Source organism: Artemia sp. Qi Xiang Cuo, chromosome 6 (assembly GCF_049724085.1).
Source record: "Artemia sp. Qi Xiang Cuo chromosome 6, ASM4972408v1, whole genome shotgun sequence".
In the NCBI taxonomy this organism is placed as follows: domain Eukaryota; kingdom Metazoa; phylum Arthropoda; class Branchiopoda; order Anostraca; family Artemiidae; genus Artemia; species Artemia sp. Qi Xiang Cuo.
Genome location: NC_142799.1, coordinates 78,810,584 through 78,835,659, shown reverse-complemented (window position 1 = coordinate 78,835,659; position 25,076 = coordinate 78,810,584). Strand labels below are relative to the sequence as shown.

Genomic DNA, 25,076 nt, shown 5'->3' with positions numbered 1-25,076 from the left:
CAAATCAAAGATGAGTTAGACTCTTTGTACGGGGACTCTTTCCGTCATTTACCATAGTGAAATTTTGGGCAGCTGAATTTAAACGTGGCTGTTAGAGCTTGAGAGATGATGAATGTTCGGGACGTCCAACAAATGTAACCAGGGGCGTCCCGAGGGGGGAGGGCCACCCCCTAACTTTTATGGCATTCGGTAAAATTTTCACTGACGGCGAAAATTTCGGCAGAGATTTTGCAAAACCTGCCGAAATTTTGCAAAATTCTTGATTTCTGCAGAAAATTCGGCATAAATCAGTAGAAAGCTATCTTATACCCCCATTGCCCACCCCTGCTGCCACCTACAACTTTTTTTAACATCATATATTGGCACGAGAACCACGTGGTTTATGGTTTTTTGTCAATGAGAATTTGAAAAACAGGAATTTTGTCACATTTATGTATGTTTTCTTGGATGGTTATGTGTGTTGTTCGATTTATTTGATGTTTTTCTCGGATGTCAACATCAAATTATGGATGTCTTATGGATTGTGTCATTGATAATTGGAAAAACAGGGGGACCGGACCACGTGTTTTTATGGTTTCTCTCTTAGAATTAAAAAACAGTAGATTTCTCCCTTGGAAATACAGTGCATGTATAACATGGACAACACTAAACAAACTGGTCCTGTCACGAGTAGCACATGTGAACTTGATTTACGTAATCGCTAGGGGAAATTATTGATTCACGAAGGGGAGAATTAAGAAACATTAAGGCTTCTTTAATCTTAGGTCTGAGGGATAAACGTTCTTTAGGTCAAAGAGAAAAATTAATATTCTATTTTTAAATAGGGCTTCATTGATCTTTAGTGTCAGGAATTATAATTGACATCACTTGTTATCTTGGAATTATGCGGGAGTCTAAAGAGATAGAAATTCTATTTTTAAATACGGCTTCACGGTGCTATAAGTCGGAGAGATAAATTGATATTCCAACGAAACCCTAATAGTTTAGCTAGGAAAATTTATGAGATGAAGAGATTAACGTAGGAAAGGGTTTCCTAGAAATTTGAAATGCGTTAGCGCAGAGATGCCAAACAAAAGGAACACGCTGAAATTACGTTTAGGGATTATTTGGGCGAAACAGTTTTATCCATTTTATGGGATTATTTCGGCGAAACAGTTAGAGACATTTTAAAAGAAGATTTTAGGAACGGTTTTAGAAGAGAATTTGAGGGTGAAACTCTGTGGTCGTTATAATACACAAGTTCCATTTGAACAGTGTTGTGAGGTCCTCTACCACAACCCCAAAGGCTTCCAATCCCCCTACCCAACCCCGAAGGAAGCCCCCGGTACTCAAAGGTCCCCCAAGCTCCCATAGAGCCCCAACCCCCCAAACGCCCTCCTCAGACCCTCAAAGGTTCTCCCCTGGTCCTCAAAGGGCCCCCCGGACCCCCAAAGGGCCCCCCGGTCCCCAAAGGCCCCTCCCCTCCCCTCATCCCCTCCTCCTCCTCCCTCCTCCTCCCTCCTCCTCCTCCTCCTCCCTCCTCCTCCTCCTTCCTCCTCCTCCCACCACCTCCTCCTCCTCCTCCCCTCCCCTTCCCTCCCCCATTTTTTATACTTTTTTGTGCATTGAGACACAGAACGACCCCTCCCCCGGCCCCTCCCCCCTCCAAAGGTCTGATTTTTCAAAGTTCATTTTGAATTTCCTTCGTTGAAATGCAAGAGTTGGAATGTTTCAGTAGTGTTTGGTTGTGGTTTACCTTGTCACAGTTACATTTTCTTGATTTTTCAAAGTTCATTTTGAATTTCTTTCGTTGAAATGCAAGAGTTGGAATATTTCAGTAGTGTTTGGTTGTGGTTTACCTTGTCACAGTTACATTTTCTTGATTTTTCAAAGTTCATTTTGAATTTCATTCATTGAAATGCAAGAGTTGGAATATTTTAGTAGTGTTTGGTTGTGGTTTAGCTTGTCACAGTTACATTTTCCTGATTTTTCAAAGTTCATTTTGAATTTCCTTTGTTGAAATGCAAGAGTTGGAATATTTCAGTAGTGTGTTGTTGTAGTTTACCTTGTCACAGTTACATTTTCTTGATTTTTCAAAGTTCATTTTGAATTTATTTCATTGAAATGCAAGAGTTGGAATATTTCAGTAGTGTTTGGTTGTGGTTTACCTATGGAAAGTTACATTTTCTTGATTTTTCAAAGTTCATTTTGAATTTCTTTCATTGAAATGCAAGAGTTGGAATATTTCAGTAGCGTTTGGTTGTGGTTTAACTTGTCACAGTTACATTTTCTTGATTTTTAAAAGTTCATTTTGAATTTCTTTTGTTGAAATGCAAGAGTTGGAATATTTCAGTAGTGTTTGGTTGTGGTTTACCTTGTCACAGTTATATTTTCTTGATTTTTCAAAGTTCATTTTGAATTTCTTTCGTTGAAATGCAAGAGTTGGAAACTTTCAGTAGTGTTTGGTTGTGGTTTACCTTGTCACAGTTACATTTTAATGATTTTTCAAATTTCATTTTGAATTTCTTTCTTTTAAATGCTAGATCTGAGATTTTTAATTAGTGTATTCTTGTTTATTAAATTTACAAATTTCATTTTAATTGAATTTAAAAATTTAAATTTTATTTATTTAATTTAAATTAAAGATTTGGAATATTTAAGTAGTGTCTTGTTTTTGTTTACCTTGTCACAGTTACATTTTCTTGATTTTTCAAAGTTCATTTTGAATTTCTTTGATTGAAATGCAAGAGTTGGAATATTTCAGAAGTGTTTGGTAGTGGTTTACCTTGTCACAGTTACATTTTCTTGATTTTTCAAAGTTCATTTTGAATTTCTTTCGTCGAAATGCAAGAGTTGGATTATGTCAGTAGTGTTTTGCTTTGGTTTAACTTGTCAAAGTTACATTTTCTTGATTTTTATAGTTCTTTTTGAATTTCTTTCGTTGAAATGCAAGAGGTGGAATATTTCAGTAGTGTTTGGCTGTGGTTTACCTTGTCACAGTTACATTTTCTTGTTTTTTCAAAGTTCATTTTTAATTTCTTTTGTTTAAAAGCAATATTTGTAATTTTTCAGTTGTGATTTTTTTTTTTTTAACTTGTAAGTTGTAAATTTTCTTTTTTTTAAAAATTTAATTTTAATTTCTTTCGTTGAAATGCAAGAGTTGGAATATTTCAGTAGTGTTTGGTTGTGGTTTACCTTGTCACAGTTACATTTTCTTGATTTTTCAAAGTTCATTTTGAATATATTTCTTTGAAATTAAAGATTTTGAATATTTCATAATTGTTTGGTTTTGTTTTACATTTTCTAAGTTAAATTTTATTTATTTTAAAAAGTTAATTTTGAATATCTTTCGATGAAATGCAAGAGTTGGAATATTTCAGTAGTGTTTGGTTATGGTTTACCGTGTCACAGTTACATTTTCTTGATTTTTCAAAGTTCATTTTGAATTTCTTTCATTGAAATGCAAGAGTTGGAATATTTTAGTAGTGTTTGGTTGTGGTTTACCTTGTCACAGTTACATTTTCTTGATTTTTCAAAGTTCATTTTGAATTTCATTTGTTGAAAGGCAAGAGTTGGAATATTTCAGTTGTGTGTTGTTGTAGTTTACCTTGTCACAGTTACATTTTATTGATTTTTCAAAGTTCATTTTGAATTTCTTTCGTTGAAATGCAAGAGTAGGAATATTTCAGTTGTGTTTGGTTGTGGTTTACCTATGGAAAGTTACATTTTCTTGATTTTTAAAAGTTCATTTTGAATTTCTTTCGTTGAAAAGCATGAGTTGGAATATTTCAGTAGAGTTTGGTTATTGTTTAACTTGTAGCAGTTAAATTTTCTTGATTTTTAAATGTTAATTTTGAATTTGTTTCGTTGAAAAGCAAGAGTTGAATTATTTCAGCAGTGTTTGATAGTGGTTTACCTTGTCACAGTTACATTTTCTTGATTTTTCAAAGTTCATTTTGAATTTCTATCGTTGAAATGCAAGAGTTGGAATATTTCAGTAGTGTTTGGCTGTGGTTTACCTTGTCACAGTTACATTTTCTTGATTTTTCAAAGTTCATTTTGAATTTCTTTCATTGAAAAGCAAGAGTTGGAATATTACAGTAGCGTTTGTTTGTGTTTTACCTTGTCACTGTTAATTTTTCTTTTTTTTTCAATTTTAATTTGAATTTCTTTCGTTGAAATGCAAGAGTTGGAATATTTCAGTAGTGTTTGGTTGTGGTTTACCTTGTAAAAGTTACATTTTCTTGATTTTTAAAAGTTAATTTTGAATTTCTTTCGTTGAAATGCAAGAGTTGGAATATTTCAGTAGTGTTTGGCTGTGGTTTACCTTGTCACAGTTACATTTTTTTTTTTTTTCAATGTTCATTTTGTATTTCTTTCGTTGAAATGCAAGAGTTGGAATATTTCAGTAGTGTTTACTTGTGGTTTACCTTGTCACAGTTACATTTTCTTGATTTTTCAAAGTTCATTTGAATTTCTTTCGTTGAAATGCAAGAGTTGGAATATTTCAGTAATGTCTGGTTATGGTTTACCTTGTCACAGTTACATTTTCTTGATTTTTCAAAGTTCATTTTGAATTTCTTTCGTTGAAATTCAAGAGTTGGAATATTTCAGAAGTGTTTGGTTGTTGTCTAACATTTCACATTTACATTTTATTGATTTTTCAAATTTAATTTTGAATTTCTTTAGTTGAAATGCAAGAGTTGGAATATTTCAGTATTGTTTGGTTGTGGTTTAAATTGTAACAGTTACATTTTCTTGATTTTTCAAAGTTCATTTTGAATTTCTTTCATTGAAATGCAAGAGTTGGAATATTTTAGTAGTGTTTGGTTGTGGTTTAGCTTGTCACTGTTACATTTTCTTGATTTTTCAAAGTTCATTTTGAATTTCTTTTGTTGAAAGGCAAGAGTTGGAATATTTCAGTTGTGTGTTGTTGTAGTTTACATTGTCACAGTTACATTTTCTTGATTTTTCAAAGTTCATTTTGAATTTCTTTCGTTGAAATGCAAGAGTCGGAATATTTCAGTAGTGTTTGGTTGTGGTTTACCTATGGAAAGTTACATTTTCTTGATTTTTCAAAGTTCATTTTGAATTTCTTTCATTGAAATTCAAGAGTTGGAATATTTCAGTAGTGTTTGGTTATGGTTTAACTTGTCACAGTTACATTTTCTTGATTTTTCAAAGTTCATTTTGAATTTCTTTCGTTGAAATGCAAGAGTTGGAATATTTCAGAAGTGTTTGGTTGTGGTTTTCCTTGTCAAAGTTACATGTTATTGATTTTTCAAAGTTCATTTTGAATTTCTTTTATTGAAATGCAATAGTTGGAATATTTCAGTAGTGTTTGGATGTGGTTTACCTTGTCACAGTTACATTTTCTTGATTTTTCAAAGTTCATTTTGAATTTCTTTCGTTGAAAAGCAAGAGTTGGAATATTTCAGTAGCGTTTGCTTGTGTGTTACCTTGTCACAGTTACATTTTCTTGATTTTTCAAAGTTCATTTGAATTTCTTTCGTTGGAATTCAAGAGTTGGAATTTTTAATGAGTGGTAGGTTTTTGTTTACCTTGTAAACGTTACATTTTATTGATTTTTCAATGTTCATTTTGAATTTCTTTCGTTGAAATGCAAGAGTTGGAATATTTCAGTAGTGTTTGGCTGTGGTTTACCTTGTCACAGTTACATTTTCTTGATTTTTCAAAGTTCATTTTGAATTTGTTTCGTTGAAAAGCAAGAGCTGGAATATTTCAGTAGTGTTTGATTGTGGTTTACCTTGTCACAGTTACTTTTTCTTGACTTTTCAAAGTTCATTTGAGTTTCTTTCGTTGAAATGCAAGAGTTGGAATATTTCAGTAGTGTTTGGGTGTCGTTTACCTTGTCACAGTTACATTTTCTTGATTTTTAAAATTTCATTTTTAATTTCTTTGATTGAAATGAATGAGTTGGAATATTTCAGTAGTGTTTGGTTATGGTTTAACTTGTCACAGTTACATTTTATTTATTTTTAAAAGTTCATTTTGAATTTCTTTAGTTGAAATGCAAGAGTTGGAATATTTCAGTAGTGTTTGGTTGTGGTTTACCTTGTCACAGTTACATTTTCTTGATTTTTCAAAGTTCATTTTGAATTTCTTTCATTGAAATGCAAGAGTTGGAATATTTTAGTAGTGTTTGGTTGTGGTTTACCTTGTCACTGTTACATTTTCTTGATTTTTCAAAGTTCATTTTGAATTTCCTTTGTTGAAAGGCGAGAGTTGGACTATTTCAGTTGTGTGTTGTTGTAGTTTACCTTGTCACAGTTACATTTTTTTGATTTTTCAAAGTTCATTTTGAATTTCTTTCGTTGAAAATGCAAGAGTTGGAATATTTCAGTAGTGTTTGGTTGTGGTTTACCTTGTCACAGTTACATTTTCTGGATTTTTCAAAGTTCATTTGAATTTACTTCGTTGAAATGCAAGAGTTGGAATATTTCAGTAGTGTTTGGTTGTGGTTTACCTTGTCACAGTTACATTTTCTTGATTTTTCAAAGTTCATTTTGAATTTCTTTCGTTGAAATGCAAGAGTTGATATATTTCAGTAGTGTTTGGCTGTGGTTTACCTTGTCAGAGTTACATTTTCTTGATTTTTCAAAGTTCATTCTGAATTTCTTTCATTGAAATGCAAGAGTTTGTATATTTCAGTAGTGTTTGGTTGTGGTTTACCATGTCGCAATTACATTTTCTTGATTTTTCAATGTTCATTTTGAATTTCTTTGGTTGAAATGCAAGAGTTGGAATATTTCAGTAGTGTATGGTTATGGTGTACCTTGTCACAGTTACATTTTCTTGATTTTTCAATGTTCATTTTGATTTTCTTTCGTTGAAATGCAAGAGTTGGAATATTTCAGTAGTGTTTGGTTGTGGTTTACCTTGTCACAGTTACATTTTCTAGATTTTTCAAATTACATTTTGAATTTCATTCGTTGAAATGCAAGAGTTGGAATATTTCAGTAGTGTTCGGTTGTGGTTTACCTTGTCACAGTTACATTTTCTTGATTTTTCAAAGTTCTTTTTGAATTTCATTCGTTGAAATGCAAGAGTTGGAATATTTCAGTAGTGTTTTGTTGTGGTTTATCTTGTCACACTTACATTTTCATGATTTTTAAAAGTTCATTTTGAATTTCTTTCGTTGAAATGCAAGAGTTGGAATATTTCAGCAGTGTTTGCTTGTGGTTTACCTTGTCAGAGTTACATTTTCTTGATTTTTCAGAGTTCATTTTGAATTTCTTTCGTTGAAATGCAAGAGTTGGAATATTTCAGTAGTGTTTGGTCATGGTTTACCTTTTCACAGTTACATTTTCTTGATTTTTCAAAGTTCATTTTTAATTTCTTTCGTTGAAATGCAAGAGTTGGAATATTTCAGTAGCGTTTGGTTGTGGTTTAACTTGACACAGTGACATTTTCATGATTTTTCAAAGCTCATTTTGAATTTCTTTCTTTGAAAAGCAAGAGTTGGAATATTTCACTAGTGTTTGGTCATGTTCTACCTTGTCAAAGTTACATTTTCTTGATTTTTCAAAGTTCATTTTGAATTTCTATCATTGAAATGCAAGAGTTGGAAGTTAGTTAAGTTAGGTTAGGTTAAGTTAGGTTAGGCTAGGTTAGCCTACGTACGCGCGCGTACGTAGGCTAACCTAACCTAACCTAACTTAACCTAACCTAACTTAATCTAGCCTAACCTAACCAAATCATACACCTAACTTTTCACAAGTCTCTCACCTAACCTAAGCTAACCTAAGTGATGCATATGTAGGCTAACCTAACCTAATCTAAGCTAACTTAATCTAGTCTAACCTAACCATACTCACCGGAAAAGGTTAGGTTAACTTATCATTAGCACTCATGATAAGCACATGTGTGTACATGTGTATACATGTGTGTAAATGAGACAAGGTAAACCACAACCACACACTAGTGAAATATTCCAACTCTTGCATTTCAACGAAAGAAATTCAAAATGAACTTTGAAAAATCAAGAAAATTTAATTGTGACAAAGGTAAACCACAACCAAACACTACTGAAATATTCCAACTCTTGCATTTCAACGAAAGAAATTCAAATTAAGTTTGAAAAATCAAGAAAATGTAACTGTGACATGGTAAACGACAACCAAACACTACTGAAATATTCCAACTTTTGCATTTAAACGATAGAAATTCAAAATGAATTTGAAAAATCAAGAAAATGTAACTGTGATAAGGTAAACCATAACCAAACACTACTGAAATATTCCAACTCTTGCATTTCAACGAAAGAAATTCAAAATTAAATTTGAAAAAACAATAAAATTTAAATGTGACAAGGTAAACCATAACCATACACTAATGAAATATTCCAACTCTTGCATTACAACGAAAGAAATTCAAATGAACTTTTAAAAATCACGAAAATGTAACTGTGACAATGTATACCATAACCAAACACTACTGAAATATTCCAACTCTTGCTTTTCAATAAAATAAATTCAAAATGATCTTTGAAAAATCAAGAAAATGTAACTGTGACAAGGTAAACCAAAACTAAACAATACTGAAATATTCCAACTCTTGCATTTCAACGAAAGAAATTCAAAATGAACTTTGAAAAATCACGAAAATGTAACTGTGACTTGGTAAAATACTACAAAACACTACGGAGATATTGCAACTCTTGCATTTCAACGAAAGAAATTCAAAATTAACTTTGAAAAATCAAGAAAATGTAACTGTGACAAAGTAAGCCACAACCAAACACTTCTGAAATATTCCAACTCTTGCATTTCAACGAAAGAAATTCAAAATGAACTTTGAAAAATCAAGATAATGTAACTGTGACAAGGTAAACCATAACCAGACACTAATGAAATATTCCAACTCTTGAATTTCAATGAAAGAAATTCAAATAAACTTTGAAAAATCAAGAAACTGTAACTGTGACAAGTTAAACCACAACCAAACACTACTGAAATATTCCAACTCTTTCTTTTCAATGAAAGACATTCAAAATGAACTTTGAAAAATCATGAAAATGTAACTGTGACAATTTAAAACATATCAAACCTCTACTTTTTTATTCCAACTCTGGCATTTCAACGAAAGAAATTCAAAATGAACTTTGAAAAATTAAGAAAATGTAACTGTTACAAGGTAAACCACAACCAAACACTACTGAAATATTCCAACTCTTGCATTTCAACGAACGAAATTCAAAATGAACTTTGAAAAATCAAGAAAATGTAACTGTGACAAGGTAAACCACAACCAAACACTACTGAAATATTCCAACTCTTGCATTTCAACGAAAGAAATTCAAAATGAACTTTGAAAAATCAAGAAAATGTAACTGTGACAAGGTAAACCACAACCAAACACTACTGAAATATTCCAACTCTTGCATTTCAACGAAAGAAATTCAAAATGAACTTTGAAAAATCAAGAAAATGTAACTGTGACAAGGTAAACCACAACCAAACACTACTGAAATATTCCAACTCTTGCATTTCAACGAAAGAAATTCAAAATGAACTTTGAAAAATCAAGAAAATGTAGCTTTGACAAGGTAAACCAGAACCAAACACTACTTAAATATTCCAACTCTTTCTTTTAAACTAAAGAAATTCAAAATGATATTTGAAAAATCATGAAAATGTAACTGTGACAAGGTAAACCACGAACAAACACTACTGAAATAGTCCAATTCTTGCATTTTAACGAAAGAAATTCAAAATGAACTTTGAAAAATCACGAAAATGTAACTGTGACAAGGTAAACCACGACCAAAAACTACTTAAATATTCCAACTATTGCATTTCATCTAAAGATTTTATATATTATAATTGTATAATCAATATTATGAAACTTTGACTATGTAATCCACAACCACACACTTGTGAAATAGTTCAACTCTTGCTTTTCAAAGACTTAAATTAAAAATCAACTTTGAAAAAATCAAGAGAATGTAACTGTGACATGGTAAACAACAACCAGACATTACTGAAATATTCCAACTCTTGCATTTCAACGAAAGAAATTCAAAATGAACTTTGAAAAATCAAGAGAATGTAACTGTGACAAGGTAAAACACAAGCAAACACTACTGAAATATTCCAACTCTTGCTTTTCAACGAAAGACATTCAAAATGAACTTTGAAAAATAATGAAAATGTAACTGTGACAAGGTAAACCACAACCAAACACTACTGAAATATTCCAACTCTTGCATTTCAACGAAATAAATTCAAAATGAACCTTAAAAAATCACGAAAATGTAAGTGTGAAAATTTAAACCACAAAAAAACACTACTGAAATATTCCAACTCTTGCATTTCAACGAAAGAAATTCAAAATGAACTTTGAAAAATCACGAAAATGTACCTTTGACAAGTTAAACCACAACCAAACGCTACTGAAATATTCCAATTCTTGCATTTCAACGAAAGAAATTCAAAATGAACTTTGAAAAATCAAGAAAATGTAACTGTGACAAGGTAAACCACGACCAAACACTACTGAAATATTCCAACTCTTGCATTTCAACGAAAGAAATTCAAAATGAACTTTGAAAAATCAAGAAAATGTAACTGTGACAAGGTAAACCACAACCAAACACTACTGAAATATTCAAACTCGATAATTTCAAATAATCAAATACAAAATAATCATAGAAAAATCAAGAAAATGTAACTGTGACAAGGTAAACCACAACCAAACACTACTGAAATATTCCAACTCTTGCATTTCAACGAAAGAAATTCAAAATGAACTTTGAAAAATAACGAGAATGTAACTGTGACAAGGTAAACCACAACCAAACACTACTGAAATATTCCAACTCTTGCATTTCAACGAAAGAAATTCAAAATGAACTTTGAAAAATCAAGAAAATGTAACTGTGACAAGGTAAACCACAACCAAACACTACTGAAATATTCCAACTCTTGCATTTCAACGAAAGAAATTCAAAATGAACTTTGAAAAATCAAGAAAATGTAACTGTGACAAGGTAAACCACAACCAAACACTACTGAAATATTCCAACTCTTGCATTTCAACGAAAGAAATTCAAAATGAACTTTGAAAAATCAAGAAAATGTAACTGTGACAAGGTAAACCACAACCAACACACTACTGAAATAGTCCAACTCTTGCCTTTCAACGAAATAAATTCAAAATGAACTTTGAAAAATCAAGAAAATGTAACTGTGACAAGGTAAACCACAACCAAACACTACTGAAATATTCCAACTCTTGCATTTCAACGAAAGAAATTCAAAATGAACTTTGAAAAATCAAGAAAATGTAACTGTGACAAGGTAAACCACAACCAAACACTACTGAAATAGTCAATATCTTTAAATAAAAAGAAATAATATAAAAAATAAATATTAAATATACATAAAATTTAACTGGGAAATGGATACCAACAACAAAAAACTCCTTAAATATTCCAACTGTTGAATTTCAACGAAAGAAAATCAAAATGAACTTTGAAAAATCACGAAAATGTAACTGTGACAAGGTAAACCATAACCGGACACTACTGAAATAGTCCAACTCTTGAATTTCAATAAAAGAAATTCAAATTGAACTTTGAAAAATCAAGAATATGTAACTCTGACAAGGTAAACCACAAGTAAACACTACTGAAATATTCCAACTCTTGCTTTTCAATGAATGAAATTCAAAATGAACTTTGAAAAATCATGAAAATGTAACTGTGACAAGGTAAACCACATCCAAACACTACTGAAATATTCCACCTCTTGCATTTCAACAAAAGAAATTCAAAAAGAACTTTGAAAAATCAACAAAATGTAACTCTGACACGGTAAAGCACAAACAAACACTACTGAAATATTCCAACTCTTGCATTTCAAAGAAAGAAATTCCAAATGAACTAAGAAATATCAACAAACTGTAACTGTGACAAGGTAAGCCACCAGCAAACACTACTGAAATATTCCAACTCTGGCTTTTCAACGAAAGAAATTCAAAATGAACTTTGAAAAATCAAGAAAATGTAACTGTGACAAGGTAAACCACAACCAAACACTACTGAAATATTCAAACAAGTTAATTAAAACGAAATAAATAAGAAATTAACTTTGAAAAATCAATAAGATCTAACTTTGACATGTTAAACCAAAACCAAACCCTATTGAAATAGTCCAACTCTTGAATTTCAACAAAAGAAACTCAAAATGAACTTTGAAAAATCAAGAAAATGTAACTGTGACAAGTTAAACCATAACCAAATGCTACTGAAATATTCCAACTCTTGCATTTCAATGAAAGAAATTCAAAATGAACTTTTAAAAATCAAGAAAATGTAACTTTCCATAGGTAAACCACAGCCAAACACTACTTAAATATTCCGACTCTTGCATTTCAATAAAAGAAATTCAAAATGAACTTTGAAAAATCAAGAAAATGTAACTGTGACAAGGTAAACTACAACAACACACAACTGAAATATTCCAACTCTTGCCTTTCAACAAAGGAAATTCAAAATGAACTTTGAAAAATAAAGAAAATGTAACAGTGACAAGGTAAACCACAACCAAACACTACTAAAATATTCCAACTCTTGTATTTCAATGAAAGAAATTCAAAATGAACTTTGAAAAATCAAGAAAATGTAACAGTTACAAGCTCAACCACAAAAAAACACTAGTGAAATATTACATCTCTATAATTACAACTAAAGAATTTAGACTAGAAAAAATTTACAACTATATACTTTAAATCTGAAATTTTAAAACACAGACAACCACTAATGAAATAGTAAAACTCTTTCATTTCATCTACATATTATCAATATTATATTTGAAAAATCAAGAAAATTTAACTTTGAAAATTTTAAACACGACCAAACACTACTGAATTAGTCCAAATCCTTCATTTCAATGAATGAAATACAAATTGAACTTTGAAAGATCAATAATATTTAACTGTTACAAGGTATACCACAAGTAAACACTACTGAAATATTTCAACTCTTGCTTTTCAACGAATGAGATTCAAAAATGAACTTTGAAAAATCAAGAAAATGTAATTGTGACAAGGTAAACCACAGCCAAACACTACTGAAATATTCCAACTCTTGCATTTCAACGAAGGAATTCAAAATGAACTTTGAAAAATCAAGAAAATGTAACTGTGACAAGGTAAACCACAACCAAAACACTACTGAAATATTCCAACTCTTGCATTTCCAACGAAGAAATTCAAAATGAACTTTGAAAAATCAAGAAAATGTAACTGTTACAATGTAAACCAAAACCAAAAACTACTTAAATATTCCAACTCTTGAAATTCAACTATGGAAATTCAAAATTAACTTTTAAAAATCAATAAATTGTACCTGTGACTAGGTAAACCACAATAAAACACTACTGAAATATTCCATCTCTTGCATTTCAATGAAAGAAATTCAAAATGAACTTTGAAAAATCAAGAAAATGTAACTGTGACAAGGTAAACCACAACCAAACACTACTGAAATATTCCAACTCTTGCTTTTCAACGAAAGAAATTCAAAATGAACTTTGAAAAATCAAGAAAATGTAACTGTGACAAGGTAAACCACAAGCAAACACTACTGAAATATTCCAACTCTTGCTTTTCAACGAAAGAAATTCAAAAATCAACTTTGAAAAATCAAGAAAATTTAAATGTGACAAGGTAAACCACAACCAAACACTGCTGAAATATTCCAACTCTTGCATTTCAATGAAAGAAATTCAAAATGAACTTTGAAAAATCAAGAAAATGTAACTGTGACAAGGTAAACCACAACCAAACACTACTGAAATATTCCAACTCTTGCATTTCAACGAAAGAAATTCAAAATGAACTTTGAAAAATCAAGAAAATGTAACTGTGACAAGGTAAACCACAACCAAACACTACTGAAATATTCCAACTCTTTCATTTCAATTAAATAAATTCGAAATAATCTTTGAAAAATAAAGAGATTGTAACACTGACAAGTTAAACAATAACAACTGAAATATTCCAATTCTTGCATTTCAATGAAAGAAATTCAGAATGAACTTTGAAAAATCAAGAAAATTTAACTGTGACAAGGTAAACCACAACCAAACACTACTGAAATATTCAAACTCTTGCATTTCAACGAAAGAAATTCAAAAAGAACTTTGAAGAATCAAGAAAATGTAACTGTGACAAGGTAGACCACAAGCAAACACTAGTGAAATATTCCAACTCTTGCATTTCAACGAAAGAAATTCAAAATGAACTTTGAAAAATCAAGAAAATTTAACTGTGACAAAGGTAAACCACAACCAAACACTTCTTAAATATACTAACTCTTGAATTTCAACGAAAGAAATTCAAATGAACTTTGAAAAATCAAGAAAATGTAACTGTGACAAGGTAAACCACAACCAAACACTACTGAAATATTCCAACTCTTACATTTCAACAGAAAGAAATTCAAAATGAACTTTGAAAAATCAAGAAAATGTAACTGTGACAAGGTAAACCACAACCAAACACTACTGAAATATTCCAACTCTTGCATTTCAACGAAAGAAATTCAAAATGAACTTTGAAAAATCAAGAAAATGTAACTGTGACAAGGTAAACCACAACCAAACACTACTGAAATATTCCAACTCTTGCATTTCAACGAAAAGAAATTCAAAATGAACTTTGAAAAATCAAGAAAATGTAACTGTGACAAGGTAAACCACAACCAAACACTACTGAAATATTCCAACTCTTGCATTTCAACGAAAGAAATTCAAAATGAACTTTGAAAAATCAAGAAAATGTAACTGTGACAAGGTAAACCACAACCAAACACTACTGAAATATTCCAACTCTTGCATTTCAACGAAAGAAATTCAAAATGAACTTTGAAAAATCAAGAAAATGTAACTGTGACAAGGTAAACCACAACCAAACACTACTGAAATATTCCAACTCTTGCATTTCAACGAAAGAAATTCAAAATGAACTTTGAAAAATCAAGAAAATGTAACTGTGACAAGGTAAACCACAACCAAACACTAGCTGAAATATTCCAACTCTTGCATTTCAACGAAAGAAATTCAAAATTAACTTTGAAAAATCAAGAAAATGTAACTGTGACAAGGTAAACCACAACCAAACACTTCTGAAATATTCCAACTCTTGCATTTCAACGAAAGAAATTCAAAATGAACTTTGAAAAATCAAGAAAATGTAACTTTGACAAGGTAAACCATAACCAGACACTACTGAAATATTCCAACTCTTGCATTTCAATGAAAGAAATTCAAAATGAAATTTGAAAAATCAAGAAAATGTAACTGTGACAAGGTAAACCACAAGCAAACACTACTGAAATATTCCAACTCTTGCATTTCAACAAAAGAAATTCAAATGAACTTTGAAAAAACAAGAAAATATAACTGTGACAAGGTAAACCACAACCAAACACTAGTAAAATATTCCAACTCTTGCATTTCAACAAAAGAAATTCAAAATGAACTTTGAAAAATCAAGAAAATGTAACTGTGACAAGGTAAACCACAACCAAACACTACTGAAATATTCCAACTCTTGCATTTCAACGAAAGAAATTCAAAATGAACTTTGAAAAATCAAGAAAATGTAACTGTGACAAGGTAAACCACAACCAAACACTACTGAAATATTCCAACTCTTGCATTTCAATGAAAGAAATTCAAAATGAACTTTGAAAAATCAAGAAAATGTAACTGTGACAAGGTAAACCACAACCAAACACTACTGAAATATTCCAACTCTTGCATTTCAACGAAAGAAATTCAAAATGAACTTTGAAAAATCAAGAAAATGTAACTGTGACAAGGTAAACCACAACCAAACACTACTGAAATATTCCAACTCTTGCATTTCAACGAAAGAAATTCAAAATGAACTTTGAAAAATCAAGAAAATGTAACTGTGACAAGGTAAACCACAACCAAACACTACTGAAATATTCCAACTCTTGCATTTCAACGAAAGAAATTCAAAATGAACTTTGAAAAATCAAGAAAATGTAACTGTGACAAGGTAAACCACAACCAAACACTACTGAAATATTCCAACTCTTGCATTTCAACGAAAGAAATTCAAAATGAACTTTGAAAAATCAAGAAAATGTAACTGTGACAAGGTAAACCACAACCAAACACTACTGAAATATTCCAACTCTTGCATTTCAACGAAAGAAATTCAAAATGAACTTTGAAAAATCAAGAAAATGTAACTGTGACAAGGTAAACCACAACCAAACACTACTGAAATATTCCAACTCTTGCATTTCAACGAAAGAAATTCAAAATGAACTTTGAAAAATCAAGAAAATGTAACTGTGACAAGGTAAACCACAACCAAACACTACTGAAATATTCCAACTCTTGCATTTCAACGAAAGAAATTCAAAATGAACTTTGAAAAATCAAGAAAATGTAACTGTGACAAGGTAAACCACAACCAAACACTACTGAAATATTCCAACTCTTGCATTTTAATGAAACAAATCCAAAATGAACGTTGAAAAATCAAGAAAATGTAACTTCGACAAGTTAACCCAAGACCAAACGCTCCTGAAATATTCCACCTATTGCATTTCAAACATAGAAATTCAAATTTACTTTGAAAAATCAAGAAAATGTAATTGTGACAAGGTAAAACACAAGCAAACGCTACTGAAATATTCCAGTTCTTGCTTTTCAACGAAAGATATTCAAAATGAACTTTGAAAAATCAAGAAAATGTAACTGTGACAAGGAAAACCAGAACCAAACACTACTGAAATATTCCAACTCTTGCATTTCAACGAAAGAAATTCAAAATGAACTTTGAAAAATCAAGAAAATGTAACTGTGACAAGGTAAACCACAACCAAACACTACTGAAATAGTCCATCTCTTGCATTTCAACGAAAGAAATTAAAAATGAACTTTGAAAAATCAAGAATATGTAACTGTGACAATGTAAACCACAACCACACACTTCTGAAATATTCCAACTCTTGCATTTCAACCAAAGAAATTCGAAATGAAATTTGAAAAATAAAGAAAATGTAACTATGACAAGGTAAACCACAACCAAACACTACTGAAATATTCAAACTATTGCATTTCATCGAAAGAAATTCAAATGTAATTTGAAAAATAAAGAAACATGAAAATATTAAACGTAACAAACAACCAAACACTACAGAAATAGTACAACTATTGCTTTTCAACGAAAGAAATTCAAAATGAACTTTGAAAAATCAAGAAAATGTAACTTTGACAAGGTAAACCATAACCAAGCACTACTGAAATATTCCAACTCTTGCATTACAACAAAAGAAATTCGAAATGAACTTATAAAAATAAAGAAAATGTAAAATAGAAACGTTAAACCAAAACCAATAAAAGCTAAGATAATCAAACACTTGCATTTCAGCGAAAGAAATTCAAAATGAACTTTGAAAAATCAAGAAAATGTAACTGCGACAAGTTAAACCATAACCAAACGCTACTGAAATATTCCAACTCTTGCATTTCAATGAAAGAAATTCAAAATGAACTTTGAAAAATCAAGAAAATGTAACTTTCCATAGGTAAACCACAACCAAACACTACTGAAATATTCCAACTCTTGCATTTCAATGAAAGAAATTCAAAATGAACTTTGAAAAATCAAGAAAATGTAACTGTGACAAGGTAAACTACAACAACACATAACTGAAATATTCCAACTCTTGCCTTTCAACAAAGGAAATTCAAAATGAACTTTGAAAAATCAAGAAAATGTAACAGTGACAAGGTAAACCACAACCAAACACTACTAAAATAAACCAACTATTGAATTACAAATTTATAAATAATATTATCAAAAATAAAAATCATTAAAATGTAACTGTGACAAGGTAAACAACAACCAAACATTACATAAATATTCCAACTATTACATTTAAACGATAGAAAATCAGAATGAAATTTGAAAAATTAATAAAATGTAACTGTGACAAGGTAAACCACAACCAAACACTACTTAAACATTCCAACTCTTGCATTTCAACGAAGGAAATTCAAAATGAACTTTGAAAAATCAGACCTTTGGAGGGGGGAGGGGCCGGGGGGAGGGGTCGTTCTGTGTCTCAATGCACAAAAAAAGTATAAAAAATGGGGGAGGGAAGGGGAGGGGAGGGGAGGAGGAGGTGGTGGGAGGAGGAGGAGGAGGAGGAGGAGGAGGAGGAGGAGGAGGAGGAGGGGGAGGGGAGGAGGGGAGGGGGAGGGCCTTTGGGGACCGGGGGGCCCTTTGGGGGTCCGGGGGGCCCTTTGAGGACCAGGGGAGGGCCTTTGAGGGTCTGAGGAGGGCGTTTGGGGGGTTGGGGCTCTATGGGAGCTTGGGGGACCTTTGAGTACCGGGGGCTTCCTTCGGGGTTGGGTAGGGGGATTGGAAGCCTTTGGGGTTGTGGTAGAGGACCTCACAACACTGTTCAAATGGAACTTGTGTATTATAACGACCACAGAGTTTCACCCTCAAATTCTCTTCTAAAACCGTTCCTAAAATCTTCTTTTAAAATGTCTCTAACTGTTTCGCCGAAATAATCCCATAAAATGGATAAAACGGTTTCGCCCAAATAATCCCTAAACGTAATTTCAGCGTGTTCCTTTTGTTTGGCATCTCTGCGCTAACGCATTTCAAATTTCTAGGAAACCCTTTCCTACGTTAATCTCTTTATCTCATAAATTTTCCTAGCTTAACTATTAGGGTTTCGTTGGAATATCAATTTATCTCTCCGACTTATAGCACCGTGAAGCCGTATTTAAAAATAGAATTTCTATCTCTTTAGACTCCCGCATAATTCCAAGATAACAAGTGATGTCAATTATAATTCCTGACACTAAAGATCAATGAAGCCCTATTTAAAAATAGAATATTAATTTTTCTCTCTGACCTAAAGAACGTTTATCCCTCAGACCTAAGATTAAAGAAGCCTTAATGTTTCTTAATTCTCCCCTTCGTGAATCAATAATTTCCCCTAGCGATTATGTAAATCAAGTTCACAGGTGCTACTCGTGACAGGACAACGTGGTTTATGGTTTTCCAAGTGAGAAATTTACTGTTTTTCCAAGTGAGAAAATTCCTGTTTTTTCATTCTCAGTGAGGAAACCATAAACCACGTGGTCCTGTCACCCTGTTTTTCAAATTCTCACTGACAAAAACCATAAAACATCCATAATTTGATGTTGACATCCGAGAAAAACATCAAATAAATCGAACAACACACATAACCATCCAAGAAAACAGACATAAATGTGACAAAATTCCTGTTTTTCAAATTCTCACTGACAAAAAACCATAAACCACGTGGTTCTCGTGCCAATATATGATGTTAAAAAAAGTTGTAGGTGGCAGCAGGGGTGGGCAATGGGGGTATAAGATAGCTTTCTACTTAAATCAGGTAGCGATTCCGTAAAATTTACGATGATCGCCTCCCTCCCAATAAAATGAGCCTCAGGACGCCCCTGACTGTAACTATTGACGAAAACATCCCTAAGGTTCACCAAATGGTGTTAAACGACCGCCGAATTAAAGTGAGAGAGATAGCTCAGGCAATGAAAATGTCCAAAGAATGTGCTTGTCACATATTAAATCAAGATGTCCGCGTGTTGGGTGCCACTTTTGCTAACGTTAGATCAAAAACGTGTTCGAATGAACATTTGCAATGCTCTGTTGGCGCAGTTTAGGTGCAATAAATCCGAGTTATGCGTCAATTAATTACAATAGATGAATCTTGGAAACTGCAAAGGGGGAACCGGCTCAAAAAAAAAAAAAAAAAAAAAAAAATCTGTTTTTCCGGCAGGAAAAGTGATGGCGACTGTTTTTTGGGACAGTCATGGAGTTATCCTAATCGATTTTCTTCAAATAGGGAAAGCCATTACAGGACAGTACTCCGCATCTTTACTTGACAGGCTGAAGGCAGAAATTGTGGATAAACGGCAGCATTAGAAGAAAATGAAAATCCTGTTTGCCAAGACAACACCCCGTCTTGCACCTCAACAGTTGCCATGGCGAAAATCCATGAATTACGAAAATCCCATTGGACTGCTTGATCATACACCTTATTCACCAGATCTAGCCCCAAGCGACTTATTTCTGTTCCCTCAACTAAAAAAGTCGCTCAGAGGACAAATATTGTTGTTAAATGAGGGAGGAATCACCTCTGTGAACAGTTATTTTTCAGAGAAGAACCCTGCAAGTACTATTTTGACGGATTAAAGCGATGGGAGCATCCCTGGGAGAAGTGTACAGTCACAAGGAGACTGTATAGAAAAATAAAAACAAGTTTTAAGATAAATATTCTTGAAACTTTTCAGACCATCCTCGTACATGAAAAATACTTTAGTTACACTTTAATACTTTAGCCATTAAAAATAGCTGAAATTTAGGATCAATACTGGATCTTCTTGGATTTCAACGTCCAGTTACGCTGCAGAGACGAATAACTTATATGGCGAGTTTATCTTCGAAAGAATATTCAGTGTGGGAAGGATGGTGGCAGACATGTTTGCAGGATTATTCGGGGGGGGGGGAAGCTAATAATAAAAACAAATTTGATAACTTGAACAAGAAATAACCCGAAAAAAATTTGGAATTTAAGGGAGGGGACCGGCAGTGAGCCCCTTCCTGCGTATGCCCCAGGATGATGGTGCCAATTATCGTAAAACTGGCCTTGCAAAGGTGCTTGTAGAATAGCTGATTACGGATGTTGTTCTTTCGTAAGTGTTTGATATCACATTTGAAAATTCAAAATTCAAGTCTAAAAAAAGTCGTAGCTGAAGAGTTTAAAAAGAGTATCTTAGGGGCACTTTTCTTTTTTATTTCTGACAAATTAGATCTTAAAGCAACACGGACATGAAAAAAATGCCATGAAGTAACCTAATCATACACCTAACTTTTCGCATGTCTCTCACCTAACCTAAGCTAACCTAAGTGATGCATATGTAGGCTAACCTAACCTAATCTAACCTAACTTAATCTAGTCTAACCTAACCATACTCACCGGAAAAGGTTAGGTTAACTTATCATTAGCACTCATGATAAGCACATGTGTGTACATGTGTATGACTAGATTAAGTTAGGTTAGATTAGATTAGGTTAGGTTAGCCTACATACGCATCACTTAGGTTAGCTTAGGTTAGGTGAGAGACATGCGAAAAGTTAGGTGTATGATTAGGTTAGGTTAGGTTAGATTAGGTTAGGTTAAGTTAGGTTAGGCTAGGTTAGCCTACGTACGCGCGCGTACGTAGGCTAACCTAGCCGAACCTAACTTAACCTAACCAAACTTAATCTAACCTAACCTAACCTAATCATACACCTAACTTTTCATAAGTCTCTCACCTAACCTAAGCTAACCTAAGTAATGCATATGTAGGCTAACCTAACCTAATCTAAGCTAACTAAATCTAGTCTAACCTAACCATACTCACCGGAAAAGGTTAGGTTAACTTATCATTAGCACTCATGATAAGCACATGTGTGTACATTTGTATACATGCGTGTAAATGTGACAAGGTAAACCACAACCAAACACTAGTGAAATATTCCAACTCTTGCATTTCAACGAAAGAAATTCAAAATGAACTTTGAAAAATCAAGAAAATTTAATTGTGACAAAGGTAAACCACAACCAGACACTACTGAAATATTCCAACTCTTGCATTTCAACGAAAGAAATTCAAATGAAGTTTGAAAAATCAAGAAAATGTAACTGTGACATGGTAAACAACAACCAAACCCTACTGAAATATTCCAACTCTTGCATTTCAACTATACAAATAAAAATTGAATTTGAAAAATCAATAAACTGTAACTGTGACGAGGTAAACCATAACCAAACACGACTGAAATATTCCAAGTCTTACTTTTCAACGAAAGAAATTCAAAATGAACTTTGAAAAATCAAGAAAATGTGACTGTGACACGGTAAACCATAACCAAACACTACTGAAATATTCAAACTATTGCATTTAAACGAATTAAATTCAAATTAACTTTGAAAAATCAAGAAAATGTAACTGTGACAAGGTAAACCATAAGCAAACACTACTGAAATATTCCAACTCTTGCTTTTCAATAAAAGAAATTCAAAATGATCTTTGAAAAATCAAGAAAATGTAACTGTGACAAGGTAAACCACAACTAAACAATACTGAAATATTACAACTCTTGCTTTTCAATGAAAGAAATTCAAAATGAACTTTGAAAAATCGCGAAAATGTAACTGTGACTTGGTAAACTATTACCAAACACTACTGAGATATTCCAACTCTTGCATTTCAACGAAAGAAATTCAAAATGAACTTTGAAAAATCAAGAAAATGTAACTGTGACAAAGTAAACCACAACCAAACACTTCTGAAATATTCCAACTCTTGCATTTCAACGAAAGAAATTCAAAATGAACTTTGAAAAATCAATAGAATGTAACTGTGACAAGGTAAACCATAACCATACAATAATGAAATATTCCAACTCTTGCATTTCAACGAAATAAATTAAAATTAACTTTTAAAAATAAAGAAAATGTAACTTTGACTAGGTATAAAAAGCAAACACAACAGAAATATTACAACTCTTGCTTTTCAACGAAAGACTTTCAAAATGAACTTTGAAAAATCATGAAAATGTAACTTTGACAAGGTAAACCACAATCAAACACTATTGAAATATTCCAACTCTTGCATTTCAACGAAAGAAATTCAAAATGAACTTTGAAAAATCACGAAAATGTAACTTTGACAAGGTAAACCATAGCCAAACACTACTGAAATAATCCAACTCTTGCTTTTCAATGAAAGACATTCAAAATGAACTTTGAAAAATCACGAATATGTAACTGTGACAAGGTAAACCACAACCGAACACTACTGAAATATTCCAACTCTTGCATTTCAACGAAAGAAATTCAAAATGAACTTTGAATAATCAAGAAAATGTAACTGTGACAAGGTAAACCACGACCAAACACCACTGAAATATTCCAACTCTTGCATTTCAACTAAAGAAATACAAAATGAACTTTTAAAAATCAAGAAAATGTAACTGTGACAATGTAAACCACAACAAAACACTGCTTAAATATTCCAACTCTTGCATTTCAACGAAAGAAATACAAATGAACTTTGAAAAATCATGAAAATGTAACTGTGACAAGGTAAACCACAACCAAACACATCTGAAATATTCCAACTATTGCATTACAATGAAAGAAATCCAAAATGAGCTTTGAAAAATCAAGAATATGTATCTGTGACAATTTAAACCATGACCAAACACTACTGAAATAGATCAACACTTGCATTTCAACGAAAGAAATTCAAAATGAACATTGAAAAATCAAGAAAATGTACCTGTGACAAGGTATACCACACCCATACACTATTGAAATATTCCAACTCTTGCATTTCAACGAAAGAAATTCAAAATGAACTTTGAAAAATCAAGAAAATGTAACTGTGACAAGGTAAACCACAACCAAACACTACTGAAATATTCCAACTCTTGCATTTCAATGAAAGAAATTCAAAATGAACTTTGAAAAATCAAGAAAATGTAACTGTGACAAGGTAAACCACAACCAAACACTACTGAAATATTCCAACTCTTGCATTTCAACGAAAGAAATTCAAAATGAACTTTGAAAAATCAAGAAAATGTAACTGTGACAAGGTAAACCACAACCAAACACTACTGAAATATTCCAACTCTTGCATTTCAGCGAAAGAAATTCAAAATGAACTTTGAATAATCAAGAAAATGTAACTGTGACAATGTAAACCACAACCAAACACTCCTGACATCTTCCAACTCTTGCATTTCAGCGAACTAAATTCAAAATGTACTTTGAAAAATCAAGAAAATGTAACTGTGACAAGGTAAACCACGACCAAACACACCTGAAATAGTCCAACTCGTTGCTGAAATCGAAAGAAATTCAAAATGAACTTTGAACAATCAAGAAAATGTAACTGTAACAAGGTAAACCACGACCAAACACTACTGAAATATTCCAACTCTTGCATTTCAACGAAAGAAATTCAAAATGAACTTTTAAAAATCAAGAAAATGTATCTGTTACAAGGTAAACCAGAAAAAAACACTTCTGATCTATTAAATGTATTTAATAAAAAATACAGATATTAATAATGAAAATTTAATTATCTTTAAATTGTAAATGAGACAAGGAAATAAACAAACAATAACTAATGACATAATCAAACTCTTGAATTTCAACGAAAGAAATTCAAAATTAACTTTGAAAAATCAAGAAAATCTTACTGTGACAAGGTAAACCATAACCAGACACTACTGAAATATTCCAACTCTTGCATTTCAAAGAAAGAAATTCAAAATGAAAATTTAAAAATCAATATAATGTAACTGTGACATGGTAAAACACAACCAAACACTACTGAAATATTCCAACTCTTGCATTTCAACGAAAGAAATTCAAAATGAACTTTGAAAAATCAAGAAAATGTAACTGTGACAAGGTAAACCACAACCAAACACTACTGAAATATTCCAACTCTTGCATTTCAACGAAAGAAATTCAAATGAACTTTGAAAAATCAAGAAAATGTAACTGTGACAAGGTAAACCAAAAGCAATCAATACTGAAATATTCAAAAACTTGAATTAAAACTAAACAAATTCAAATGAACTTTGAAAAATGAAGAAAATGTAACTGTGACAAGGTAAAACACAACCAAACACTACTGAAATATTCCAACTCTTGCTTTTCAACGAAAGACATTCAAAATGAACTTTGAAAAATCAAGTAAATGTAACTGTGACAAGGTAAACCACAACCATACATTACTGAAATATTCCAACTCTTGCATTTCAACCAAAGAAATTCAAAATGAACTTTGAAAAATCAAGAAAATGTAACTGTGACAAGGTAATCAACAAGCAAACACTACTAAAATATTCCAACTCTTGCATTTCAACGATAGTAGTTCAAAATTAAATTTGAAAAATAATGAAAATGTAACTGTTACAAGTTAAACCATAACCTAAAGCTACTGAAATATTCTAACTCA

At 31.8% G+C, this 25,076-nt stretch overlaps 1 protein-coding gene across 3 annotated transcripts in view; it reads right to left on the bottom strand.

Annotated features, from left to right (window-relative positions):
* The window catches only part of LOC148951632 (serine/threonine-protein kinase SIK3-like), a 202,633-nt gene that overhangs the window by 85,728 nt on the left and 91,829 nt on the right, over positions 1-25,076 (bottom strand). The gene's annotated exons all lie outside the window — the stretch shown is intronic.